Source organism: Sus scrofa, chromosome Y (genome assembly GCF_000003025.6).
Source record: "Sus scrofa isolate TJ Tabasco breed Duroc chromosome Y, Sscrofa11.1, whole genome shotgun sequence".
In the NCBI taxonomy this organism is placed as follows: Eukaryota; Metazoa; Chordata; class Mammalia; order Artiodactyla; family Suidae; genus Sus; species Sus scrofa.
The window spans coordinates 21,557,512-21,572,048 of NC_010462.3; the positions used below are offsets into that span (position 1 = coordinate 21,557,512).

Here is a 14,537-nt window from a genome sequence, read left to right on the forward strand (position 1 = left end):
CTTCCCCTCCTTCTTCATTGTCTCTGCAACCGGTTCCCAGCATGGACTTCATCCAGGGATTCCCACCACAGGTGCTTTGTAAGCCTAACACCTCCTTGCAGTCAAGGCTGATGCCATCTAGAGCTCAGCCCCTCACTTTCTGATGCCCTAGTGAATACCAATTGGCCTTGTGAATTCCTCTCTCGGCAAACCTAATGAGAAAATATTAGGAATATTGTTTAACACACAGACTACTTACGTAGGATACACAGAAAACTCTATGTTCTAAAATCAGTGATAACAAATCACTGTCAGTTTTTAACAATGTGAAAACATTGTGTATGAACTTTAACGTATTCAATGCAATGGCTTATATTATCTTCAGAATGTTGTACACCCATCACTTCTCCAGTTGTGAAATATTGGCCTCAACCCACAAGGAAATCTCATATCCCTTTGGATGGTGCTTCCCAAAATTTCCTCTCCTAACCACAGCATTTATCCCTCTTTCTATATCTCTATGGCTATAGATATTTTGCTTGGTGCCCAGGGACCTTCCGTGTCTTGCTTAGTGATAAAGGTTGTGTTTTTGTGTGTGTGTGTTTGTTTTCTTTATTTCTTTTTTTAAATTTTTATTTTATGGACTGCACCTGGGGCATGCAGAATTTCCCAGGCCAGGGATTGAACCCAGATCACAGCGGTGACAACAACAGATTCTTAACAAGCTAGCTACCAGGGAAATCCTGGCTATGATTTTTGTGAACACAGATATGGCGTAGATTCTAGTTATACACTGTGAAGTGATACATACCGTTTGTTTCACTTTACTGTTTTTTTTTTTGGTCCCATTTTCCAGGCCTTAATAACAGGCACCAAATGTGTATGTGTATAATAGGGAACTTACATTTACTTCTGGGATGAAATGGATTTATTTATGTGATGGATTTTCTCATTTATTAAAAAGACTCCATTGGAATGGGATTTTGCTGATCTCACTTTTGTTGGGGGGGTTACTGTTTAAGTAAGGAGCTCATATTTTATGTTAACTGGACCAATTTCATAGGAAAATAAGCACTGACTGAAGGTTATGCTCAGATTGCTAGGAGACCTGTCATCTGACAGCTACTTAGCTTAGCAACCATTGTGATGCATGGGCGATTTTATCTCTGTAGGCTTACCAAAGCAGCATTTAAAACTGCAGAGTTCAAAAAGCATGCTGTTGAGAAGAGTAGCTGCAGAGAAACTAATCTGAGATGGCACATGCTCCTTCAGAAATGCAACCTGTGTCTCCTAAAGATGCACCAACTGGTTCAGAATCCTCCATTACATCTCCATGGTGTGATAACTCAATCACTGGGGACTTGGACTTGAGGTCTCAGATTGAAGAAAAAGCTTTCCAGGCTTTGTCTGAGGGCTCCCTGATGAAAGAGCCATGCCACACATTGTGTGCCTCTGAACCAGATGAAGATAGTGATTTTCTTCCTCTGCTCTTTCCCAGAAAACTTTGGGAAATTGTTGAAAGTGATCGATTTAAGTCCATTTGGTGGGATGAAAATGGAACCTCGATCGTGATTAATGAAGAACGCTTCAAGAAAGAAGTTCTGGAGAGAAAGGGTCCGTTCAGAATATTTGAAACTGAGAGTATGAAAAGCTTAGTTTGACAGCTTAACCTTTATGCATTTAATAAGTTGCAAAGGAATTTTCAAAGATCTGCCTCACTAGCCAATATTCTGTCAGAAGAAAATGTAGTCTCTGCTTGGAACAAGGCATTAAGAATTTTCCAGTTACTATTTATAGAGGGAGTATATAAGATTCTCTTTGGACATGTGCAAATACGTTCATCCATATAGGGTCAAAGTAGACCTTGAAAGTGGGATGAAGTACTGTTGCATTTTTATTATGATGATTATTTTTTGTCTTTTTGCCATTTACTGAGCCACTCCCATGGCATATGGTGGTTCCCAGGCTAGGGGTTGAATTGGAGCTATAGCCCCCATCTACGCCAGAGCCACAGTAACGTAGGATCCAAGGCACATCTACAAATGATACCTCAGCTCACAGCAACACCAGATCCTTAACCCACTGAGCAAGGCCAGGGATCAAACTCGCAAACCCATGGATCCAAGGCGGATGCGTTAACCACTGTGCCACGACAGGAACATCCATGTTCAACATTTTTAAATTGAGGATGGCTTGGTCATAAAATATTTGGGATGATAAATCATTGTCCTAGCCTCCTTGAGGTTTGTCAATGAACCTCAAAAAATGCAGGCCACAGAGCCTAATAATATTACTGTAAATATACCAGACATTTTTCCTTGAGGGCAATAGTTGGCTGTGCCCACTAAGAACATTTTTGAAAATATTAGCAATGGACATGTATTGTTTCATATTAACTCCATATGATGCAAAGACTCAGATATTATGGTTTCTGTCTCCTCGTGTCTTTGTTTCAAATACCATTAAATAAATTTCTCCTTGGTTTTAGCTGCAGTTCTACCATAATCCAAACTTTAAATGAGGCTGTCCTCAACTGTTGGTAAGGAGGAAAAGAAGAGTCACGTATAAAAATGCTTCTCCAGTATCAGCTTCTCTACTTCAAGGTTGCAGCCTGAAGCACTCTAGAACAGGGCATAAGGTGGATAATCATAATTCTGATTTTGAAGCAGAAACTCATGGAGAAAATGCATTTTCAACCTCCACAAATTTACATGTGCCTTTAGTAAGAAGGCCTTCTACCAGCCAGAGAATTTCTAATACAACTACCCCCATGAGAAGTGACGTTTCTTCTACATCATCAGCATCAGCCCGACCACAGGACAAACTGTCGTGGCTCAACATGCTACTTTAAATCAGTTGACCACGTTTCATACGCACTCACAAAAGAAGCTACTCTCCAGCAAGTGGCCACATTGTGAATTTCATTACAACTACCACTTCCATTTCTCAGTACCACCTTATTTCTCCCTTCCTGAGTGGTTATTTTGGAATGACGGTGAAGCCGTCCCCTTTTCCAACCAGATATCAGAATATACCACCAAGAGAGGGCCCTTTGTCTAACCCTCAACCAACCAACCATCCGTGGTTCCCAATGCCAATGGCCACTGATACCTCTGCTGCCTCTCTCTCAAGGCCAACACCTCTATCCTCTTCATTATTTGAACACCATCCTAATTTTGACCTAACAATGGTCTATAGATTCTGCAGGATAGTGAAGATGAACATTTATGCTTGCAAATGTCAACAATTTCCTGCAATTCCTTTATTTCAAAAATAAACATATATGTTCATCTTCATAGTTGCAATTTCTTCATTTATGAAACAATTAAGGGCTGTGTTTCTTTTTCTAAAATGATGTTTATTTTTTCTATCATAGCTTGTTTCCCATGTTCTGTCAAGTTTCTACTGTTGAGCAAAGTGACCCGGGCACACACCACCCCAACCACCCAAGACCCACACCCATAATCGTATGTATCCTTTTTTTTTTTTTCACATAACCCTCCGTTGTGCTCCATCAAAAGTGACTAGATGTAGTTCCCATTGATTTACAGCATGATCTCATTGCATACCCACTCCACATGCAATACTTTGCACCTTTTCTAACCCCCGATTTCCAGTCCATCACAATCCTGCCGCCTCCCCTTTGGCAACCCAAACACTGTTGTCCACATTCATGAGTTTCGTTCAGGTGGAAAGTTCCAATTGTGCCATCTGTTACAGTCCACACATATGTGATATCGTATTGTATTCGCCTTCCTCTTTCTGAGTAACTTCACTTAGCATGATCTTCTCTAATTCCAGGCATGTTGCTGCAAATGGCATTACTTTGTTCTTTTTTATGGCTGAGTCGGGGTTCCACTGTGTATAAGTGTGTATATATGGAACACACACACCACATCTTAATCCAATCTTCTCAATGGACATTTAGGTTATTTCCCTGTCTTGGCTCTTGTGGACAGTGATGCAATGAACATACATGTGCATGTGTCTTTTTCAAGGGAAGTTTGTTTTCAGCGGTATGCCCAAGAGTGGGATTTCTGGGTCGGTCAGATATTAGTTCTATATTTACTTTTCTGAAGTATTTCCATGGTGGTTTCCTTAATGGTTGTAACAATTGACATTCCTTTCATCAGTGTAGGAGAGTTTCCTTTTCTCCACACCCTCTCCAGCATTTTTTTTATGTGTGGACTTGTTAAGGATGGCCATTCTGACAGGTGAGAAAGGTACCTCATAGTAGTTTGTATTTTCACTTCCCTAAGAAACAATGATGTTTAGAATTTTTTATGTGCTTTCTGACCATCTGTATATATATTCTTTCATGGAATGTCTATGCAGGTCTTTTGCCCCCTATTCCATTGGGTTGTTGGCTTTTTTGTGGTTGAATTGTATATTGTTTGTATATTTTAGAGAGTAATCCCTTCTTAGTTGCATGGTCAGAAACAATTTTCTCCCATTGTAAGTTGTCCTTTTGTCTTTTTAGTGGTTTTCAATGCCAGATTGTTTTGTGGTTTTTCCATATTTGAAAATTTTGGTAGTTAGACAGGAATATTTGACATGCCTCCTTGATGATAACGGTTTCAAAAAAGAAAATGCAACTAAGGAAAAAGACAGTGGGAGTTAAGTGATTTCTGAAATAGTCCAGGTTGTATTGAATGGATGCCTAAATTAAGATGGTAGGGAAAGAGGGGCAGATGAAGTTCAGTTTTGAAAGGGAAAATACATATTCTTTATGTAGCATTTTCTCAGCTGCATTATACTCTGTTATTTCAAAGGGAACTTGGATCGTACTTGACAAGATTGTCTTCATTACAAAAAAAATAAATTTCATGGGGTTCCCACCATGGCTAAGAAGTTAACAAACCGAACTAGTGCTGATGAGGAAGTGGCTTCAACCCCTGCCCTCACTCAGGGGGTTTTAAAGAGGCAGAGTTGCCATGAGCTGTGATCAAAGTGCAGATGTTGCTCAGTTCCAGCATTGCTATGGCTGTTTTAAGCCAGAAGACACAGCTCTGGTTTGACCCTTAGCCTGGGACCCTCCATATGCCAAATGTATGGCCTTATAAAGACAAAAAGAAAAAGATAAGCATAAGTTAGAAAATACATTTCATCCTCCAAACTACAGCATAGTTCAGCTTCCCCAGGACCCATGTCCATAAGTGCACCATAACTGCAATAATGAAGACCAATGACATAATCAGCGATTGCATCACCATCAGCACATGGTGGTAGTTTCGAATGAAACATTTACCAAACAAACAAACAAAAAATGAGGGGGTATCATTATTGCTTTAAAATCCTCAAACTCTCCGGGTTAGGTGTGCCTTTATTTCCTCCCCTTTATATTTCCTGGTGCACACTTATAAGTTGTGTTCTTTTTTTCCACAAAGAGAGGCTTAAATAATTATACTGGTCTTTAATGCCAAACCTTAGCATGGTTAACAAATCCGTTGAAGATGCAGAATCTGTCTGACTTGGCAGCTTCATGTTTATGTTTCACCAACTTTCTGGAGCCACATTCAGAAAAATTGTTTTCAGTCCTACCAGCAGTCATGTTACAATGTTTCTTGGAGTTGAAAGTACTTCTCTTTGTCTACAAAAGCAAGGCACTATTGTTGGGGAGGGCAAGGGGAGGAGGGGTGAGCCCCAAAGGAATCTCCCTGCTCACATGTGCACAGGCTCTCCGAGGGCAGGTTGCTCACTTGCTTGGGCTACAGCACCCCGGATTCATCTTGTGCAGGCTAGAGACCACAAGACACATCTGGTGCAGGCTTAGTACAGCAGGGGCTAAGTGAAATGTAGTGCCTCTTGTGTAGACTACAGGCACCAGGGTCAAACCAAAATATTCCTCTCAGAAACCACAGGTCACAGCCTGTGACCACAGTCACCTAAGAGGTCAGAAAACAGAGATGGTGCCGCAATTGAGCACCAACAACTGTTGCTCTTACACCCCTAGGATCATACTGGCCGTGCAGCTGTCACTGCCAGATGCTCCAGATAGCACCCAGATGCTTGGAAACTGTCCTTTGCCAAGGCCCTGCAACTAGGAGCAGCAGGTGCAGCACCTCCTGTGTGGGCTAAGAGGGACAGTTGTGAGGCAAACCACCATGGTTACCTCTGACTCCAGAGGTGGGCATGGCCTGCTACCACTTGTGGCCCTAATCATCTCCGAGGGCACCACTGAGGTCATTGTGACCAAACACTGCCTGTTTTTGCTCTCACTACTCTGGGAATTCACAGATGCTCCAGGTAGCTTATCATTGTGCATGAAGCTCATTATCACCCCCTGGACCTTGAAACGAGGAGTTACCTGCATCACCTCCTGCAAGTCCTTGCTGCTGCTAAGATTCCGTCAATAACCAGCACTATCCCTTGCTGCCTTCTCCCTGCAAATACACTCAGCACCCTTGGCATGATAGCCTGCTCACACCAAAGAAGGAAGCAGCAAATGTACAAACACCATGCCCCAAAATACAGTGTAACCACCCAAAGAATACAAGGAGTTACCCTTGCATAGCTGTAAGCCTCCAAGTCTATTTTGGCTTCCCCAAACTGACAGAAAAAGAAAAACATGGGCAAGGTGAAGAAGCTCAGGAATAACTCCCAGGCAAGGAACGGCAGAATTCATGGGAAGCAGCAAACAAGGAAACAGAACTTTGGAGGCTGAGAGGCATTGAGTTCAAAAGGGAAGTAGTGGAAATACTGAAAAAATGAAGGCTGATTATCAAGGAGTTAAGAGAAGATAAAACATTAGTGCAGATTACTTTAGAGAGAACTACAACATATAAGGAAAAATAGAAAAAAAATAGAAAATTAATTTGCAGAGACCCAAACTGAGCTAAAGGCGCTAAAGAGCAGAATGACTAGTGCAGAGGAATGAATTAGTGACTTGGAAGATAGAATAATGGAAATTACCCAATCAGGACAGCAGACAGAAAGACAAATGAAAAAACACAAAAGCAATATAAGAGATCTATGCGATAATATAAAGCATGCCAGTCTATGCATATATGGCATTCAAGAAGGAGAAGAAAAAGAAGAGACGATTGAAGATATATTGGAAGTAATTATGCCTCAAACTTTCCAAACTCTAGGAAACAGATATCGAGATGCAGTAATCGCAGAAGGCCCCCAACACTTTGAACCCAAATATGCCCACACCAAGACATGTTGCAATAAAAATGGCAAAAGACGAAGATGGAGAGAGGATTCTAAAGGTAGCAAGGGAAATACAAATCCTTAATTATAAGGGACCTCCCTATACACCGGATTTCTCTACAGAAACACTACAGGCCTGAAGAAAGTGGAAATATATAATCAACTTTCCAAAAGGAAAAATCTGCAGCCTAGAATACTCTACACAGCAAATGTATCATTACTTTGTGTATGTATTTATTTTTGAATATCATTTAAAATAGAAGGGGAAACAGAGAATTTCTTCAACAAACAAAACCTAACAGAGTACATCAACATTAAAGCCATTCTTAAGGAAACAATGCAAGGGCTTCCCTAAGAAAAGTAAATTAACATAGAAAGGTAAAATAAAATATAAAATAAAATAAAATATAAAATAAAATAAAATATAAAATAAAATAAAATATAAAATAAAATAGCATAACATAAGTAGTAAGAAATAGGGTGGAAGAAATCCCAAGGGGAAAGTAATCACTTAAATAAGTCAGAATACAGAAGTAATAAATTAATAAATACATAACTACATACATACCTACTGTAATAGTGACCATAAACTCAAGGGACACCTAAAGGACACACATGAAGATATTAATAAAGAACTTCAAAATCATAGAAGGTAGGTAAGGAAAGGAAGAAAATATAGACTCCTATTTTTAAATAAAATGTGTTCAAGCCTATATGAATACCAGGCTAAAGCTAGCAGATATAGGGAGAGTTTAGCATACTTAAAAAACAGGGAAACCACAACTCAAAACCAAACATTACATTCACAAAAAAACCAAAAAGAAAAGTACACAAGCATACAATAAATGGAAATCATCCAACCCAAACCAAACAACAGAAAAGGAACAAAGGAGATACAGAGCAGCAACTGAAAAACACGGGGAAAGTGGCAATAAATACATCTTTCTCAAGAATTACCTTAAATGCCAATTGACTGAATACTCTGATCAATAGACACAGAGTGTCAGATTGGATAAAAAAGCAAAAACATACAAGCTGCTGTCTACAATGACTCACTTCAGAGCAATGACCTCAAGCAGATTGACATGAGGGAATGGGAAAAGATATTTCATGTCAACGGACAAGAGAGGAAAACAGGAGTTGTGCTAACCATGGCAACAAAGTAGACTTTGAAGGGAAGGCCACAAAGAAAGATACAGAAGGATGCAATTTCAGGGAGGCAGGATGGTGGGAGAGCACAGGGACACACTTGCCCTTTCCATCATCACAATACAAATAAACACAACTACACTTAAAACAACTCAAACAGAGCAGCCACGGAACGCTGGCAGAAGAACTGAGACCTCCCAAAACGGTAAGAATCTCTTGACATAACTGGGTAGAACAACAGGAAACAAAGAGAGAGAGGGAAGGGGAATCAGGACTGGACTAGCACTCCTGAGAGGGAGCTCTGAAGGAGAAAGGGAACACATACCCTGGAAAATCGCCTAACCAATGGAAAGGTCAGCCAAGTCGGAGGGATCTCCAAGACTCCAAGAAAAACACAGCAGCATGTCTGAGACCTGGGAAGCAGAGTGAGAGCTGCACAGACCATCTGAACCACACACAGAGACACCAAAGATAGAGATGCTCCGGTGGGGGCTGGGCACCAAGTCCTAGGCTCCAGAGGTCAGTCCCTGGGAGCAAGCTGGTGTGGGAGGCATGGAGAGAGGCTAAGGGACTAGATAAGCAGTTTACCTTGGGTGGAGGGAGCAATATGTGAATGGCTGGGGATTGGAAAGCCCAAATAGAGGGAACCTGGCAGAGGATCTGGACCCACAGGAGAGAGAAGGTGCCATTGTTGGGGAGGGGAGAGCAGGAGGGGTGGGTCAACATAGAAGACTCCTCGAACCACAGTGTGTGCAATTGCCCACTGGCTAATAGAGAGCAGAGCGTTACCAGCACATCTCCACTAATCCACCCCACACCCGCCCAGCCAGAAGCAAACTGTCATCCATTGCAGATTGGTGCCACCCCCTGTGGAGAGATAACCACTCCCATGGCATTCCCAGGCAGGCCTGCCCACCCATGCAAAGCACCCCACTGCCCCTGGGCACCCTGTAAACCCTTCCCCACATCAGGATGTGCACAACCACTGCAGCAGGAAGGGGCTATCCCAACCACCCTTGGGAAGCACCCCACTGCTGCAGAGGGGACACACTGGCCCCACCATCTTTGCGAACTTCTCTGCTGATGTGGCATGTCCAGCAAGCCCTGTCAAGCCACAGGAAGGTCAACTCCATCACAGCAAGCACCAGCCACACCTGCCCTCACTCAGGAAGCTCCCTGATGCCACAGAGCCCCTGGGAAAGCCCTGAACATGTGCAGAGTGCACCTCCACCATGGCAAGCACCAGCGAGCCACACCAGGTCTAGGGAAACACCTCTCTACCATGAAGCGACCAGGCCATCACTGCCCAGGCTTGGGAAGTGCTCTGCTGCCACAGCATGCCCCAGGAAGCCCCACCCAGAGGCAGGAAATGCACCCCCACCAAGATGCACACCTGGCAGCCCCACCCAAACTCAGGAAGGGACCTACACTGTGGAGTGACCTAGAAAGACCTGCCCTCACTTGGGAAGTGCCCTGCTGCTGTTGCACACAGGCAAGAACTGCCTGCCCAGGCTCGGGAAGTGCCCTGCTGAGGCAGAGTGAGCCAGCCAGCAACCCCAACTATCAGGAAACACATGGCTGCTAGGGATCACCAGGTAATGCCCTGTGTGGCTCTGGGGCAGGCTCATCCACCATGGCAGACAAAAGCCATGACTGCCCACACTCACAAGTGCCCCACTGCTGCAGAATACCACAGTGAGCCCCACCCGGCTAAGGCATTCCCCGGCCAGACCCTCCTGGCCACAGGAAGGACATACCCACAGTGGTGTGCCCTGGACAGCCCTGCATGCCCTCCAGAAGTGCACCACTACAACGGTGCCCCCCAGACTCTGTCAAAATACATGTGGGCTTCTCCAAACTTACAGAAATTGGAATGGAAAACACGAGCAAGAGGAAGAAGCTCAGAAAACATTCCCAGTTAAAGCAACAGGAGAATTCACCTAAAGCAGTCAACAATGAAACAGACCTCTGAAATCTGACACATTTTGAGTTCAAATGGGAGATAGTGAAACTACTGAAGGAATTAAGAGAACATATGAACAGTAATGCGGACTCCCTCAGAAAGGGGCTAAAAATATAAGGAGCAGCCATGCAAATGTAGAAAATTTACTTGCAGTGAAACAAACCGAGCCAAGGGCAGTAAAGGTCAGAATGAATAATGCAGAGGAGCAAATTAGTGACATGGATCATTGAATAAAGGAAATCGCCCAAAGAGGACAGCAGACAGAAAACCCAATGAATAAACATGAAAGCAATATGAGACCTATGGGATACTATAACGCAGGACAATCTACACATAGTAGGAATTCCAGAGGAGAAGAAAAAGAAAAGGGGATTGAACATGTATTTGAGGTAATTATCTCCAGAAAGTTTCAAAATGTAAAGGATACTGATTTCAAGATACAGGAAACACAGATGTCCCCAAACACGTTGAAACCAAATGGACCCACACCAAGACATAGTATAATAAAAATGGCCAAAGTTAAAGAGAGGATTCTAAGGGTGGCAAGAGAAAAGCAAAGTGTCCATTATAAGGGAATCCCCCTAAGGAAAATAGCTGATTTCTATACAGAAACACTGCAAGCTGGGAGGGAGTGGCAAGAGATATTTGAAGTGCTGAAAGGAAAAAGAAATCTGCAATATGGAATAATTTATCCATCAAGAATATGAGTTTAAATAGAAGGGGAAAGAAAGCATTTCTCCAACAACAACAACAATAACAAAATCTAAAAGAGTACAGAAGTACAAAGTGCACGCTAAAAGAAAGAAAGTTTTCTCTAAGTTTGAAAAATAAAAAAGAGGAAGAACAAGGATGGAGGAAAGCAGGATTAGAGACCAGTCACATAAATAAGCCAGGATACAGATCTAATGGTGAAGAGGTTAAAAAAAAAAAAGACATAAAAATCCTACAATGTGGGCAAGGGGAGTAAGGAAATATAGAGACTCTTTTTATTCTGCTTTTTGAATTTTATTATTGTAATGAAGTGGGTGAGCCTACATCACCATTCACCTAGAGTACACAGTTATAACAAGTGGTTATCACACTTAAAAAACAGGGCAGCCACAAATCGAAACAGAACTTTACTTTCACAAAAACTGAAAAGAGAACTACTCTAACTTAAAATAAATGGACCGCCCAACCAAACCAAACAAAACCAAAACAAAACAAAACAAAACAAAATTGGAATCATAAAAGTCCATGGCCAGATGGCTTCACAGGTGAAATCTGTCAAACATAAAAAGAGGAATCGATGCCCATCCTCCTTATGCTTTTTCAAAAGTTCGAAGAAGACGGAACATTCCAAAAGATATTCTATGATGCTACCATCACCTTAATTCCAAAACCAGACAAAGATACCACCCAAAAAGATGACTATTGGCCAATATCTTTGAAGAGTATAGATGCAAAAATTCTAAAAAATGCTTAGTCAACTGATTCCAAAAACTCATCAAAAAGATCATCCACCACAACAAGGTGGGATGCCTCCCAGGTTCACAAGGATGGTTCAGTATACAAACAGGAAGCAACATCGTACACCGTATTAACAAAAGAAAAGTCAAAAACCATATGAACATCTCAATAGATGCAGAAAAACCATTTGACAAAGTCCAGCATCCACTCATGATAGAAACACTCACCAAAGTGGGTATTGAGGGAACATTCCTGAACATAAGCAAAGCCATTTATGACAAACACACAGCAAATACAATCCTCAATGGAGACAATTGGACAATCCTCCCACCAAAGTCTGGAACAAGAAAGGGATGCCCACTCTCAACACTCCTATTCGACATATTATTGGAAGGCCTAGCCACAGCAGTCAGACAAACAAAAGAAATAAATGGACTCCAAGTAGGAAGAGAAGAGCTAAACCTGTCACTGTATGCAGATGAAAGGACACTATATAGAGAAAACCCCAAAGACTCAACACAAAAGCTATTTGAATGGATCAGCACAGTCAGCAAAGGAGCAGGATATAAGAGTCACATTCAGAAATCAGTCACGTTTCTGTATACTAACAATGAAATCTTAGAGAAGGAATACAAGTATACAATAACTTTTAAAATTGCACCCCCCAAAATAAAATACCTAGTGATAGGCCTTTTTGAGGAGGCTAACGACCTATATAACAAGAATTATAAAATGATAATTAAGGAAGTTAAAGAAGATGTAGAGAAATGGAAAGATATCCCATGATCCTGGGTTGGAAAAATTAACATTGTAAAAATGTCCTTTCTAAGCAGAGCCATCTAAGTATTCACTTCAATCCCTATCAAAATAGCAATGATGATTGTTACAAAAACTAGAACAAACCATCCAAAAATTTATATGGAACCACAAAAGATCCAAAATTTCAAAAGCAATCTGGAGGAACAAAAGCCAAGCAGGAGGCATTAACGCTCCCAGACCTCAAGCAACATTACAAAGCCACAGTCATCAAGACAGTGTGTTGCTGGTGCCACAACAGACAGAGAGACTAATGGAACAGACCAGAGAGCCCAGAAATGAACACTGACCCCTATGATCATTTAACCTTTGACATTGTAGGCCAGAACATAAAATGGGAAGGAGAGAGTCTTTTCAGCCAGAATTGCTGGGAAACCTGGACAGCTACACACAAATCAATGAACCCTCACACCGTGCACAAAAATAAACTCGAAATGGATGAATGTCCTAAGTATAAGGCAAGACACCTTCCATCTCCTGGAGGAGTATATAGGCAAAACATTATCTGACATCAAGCGCATGAATATTTCCTCAGGTCAGTCTCCCAAAGCAACAGAAATAAAAGCAAAAATAAACCAATGGGACCTAATCACACGGACAACATTTTGCACAGCAAAGGAAACTAACAAAAACAAAAAGTCAACTTACAGAATGGGATAGTGCAGTTTGAAATGATGAAACTTACAGGGGCCTCATCTCTTAAATATACAAACAACTTATACAACTCAACAGCAAACAAACAAACAACTCCATGGAAAAATGGGCAGAACCTGCATAGACTTCTTGGCAAGGAAGATATGCAGATGGCCAACAAGCACATTAAAAAAATGCTCAACATCCCTGATTAATAGAGAAATGCAAATCCAAACTCCCACAAGATACCACCACACACCAATCGGAATGGCCATCACTGATACATCCACAAGTAACAAGCGCTAGTGGGGTTGTGGAAAAATGGGAACCCTCCTGTACTGTTGGTGGGAATGGAAGCTGGTACAACCGCTGTGGAGAACAGTGTGGGGGTACCTTTGAAATCTATACAGAGAACTGCCACATGATCTGGCAATCCAACTCTTGTGGATATATCCAGACAAAATTTCCTTAGAAAAGACACCTGCACCTGCATGTTCACTGCATCACGACTCACAATAGCCAATACATGGAAATAACACAAAAGGCCGTCGACAGATTACTGGATTACGATAATATGGATATGTATACACAGTGGAATACTACTCCCCTAAAAAAAAATGAAATAATGCCATTTGCAGCAAGATGGGGTGGAATTAGAGACTCTCATCCTGAGCGAAGTAAGGCAGAAAGAGGAAGACAAATACCACATGATGTCACTTATAATTGGTATCTGCTATACAGCACAGATGATCATTTCCACAGAAAAGAGGATCATACACCTAGAGGATAAATTCGTGCTGACCAAGCAGAGAGGGCGGGAGTGGGATGGTTTGGGAGCTTGTGGTTCATAGAGTCACACAACTGCCTTGGGATGGATGAACAATGAGACCATGCTGGGTAGCACTGAGAACTATGTCTAGGCACTTAGGATGAAGCATGATTGTGTAAGAAAGAGAATGTATACATGTATGTGTAACTGGGTTACCATGCTATAGAGTACAAAATCGAAAGAATGCTATAAACCAGTTCTAATGGAAAAAAATGTTTGTATCATTATATAAATATAAAGTATAATAAAATAGTGAAAAAGAGACCTTTTATGGACAAGATAATCTAAGATAATTTAACAAATTCTGTTAAAAAAAACTGTTTCTGAAATAAATATTAAAAATAATAATAATAATAAATAGAGATAAAAAGAAAAAATCAATAAAACTAAGAACTGTTTTGTTGAAAAGTTAAAAAATAAAAAACAACATAAAAGGTAAAATAAAAAAGAAAAAAAAAGCAAAAGCAAAGAATAAGTAAAAAGACAAAATGCTGGCCAGACTCACCGGATGAGGAAAGAAAAAAAATGATTTAAAAAACATAAGCAATCAGAGTTCCCGTCGTG

The 14,537-nt window shown here is 41.3% G+C and overlaps 1 pseudogene; it reads left to right on the top strand.

Moving 5' to 3' along the window:
- LOC110257955 lies at positions 1,233-1,829 on the top strand (annotated as a pseudogene).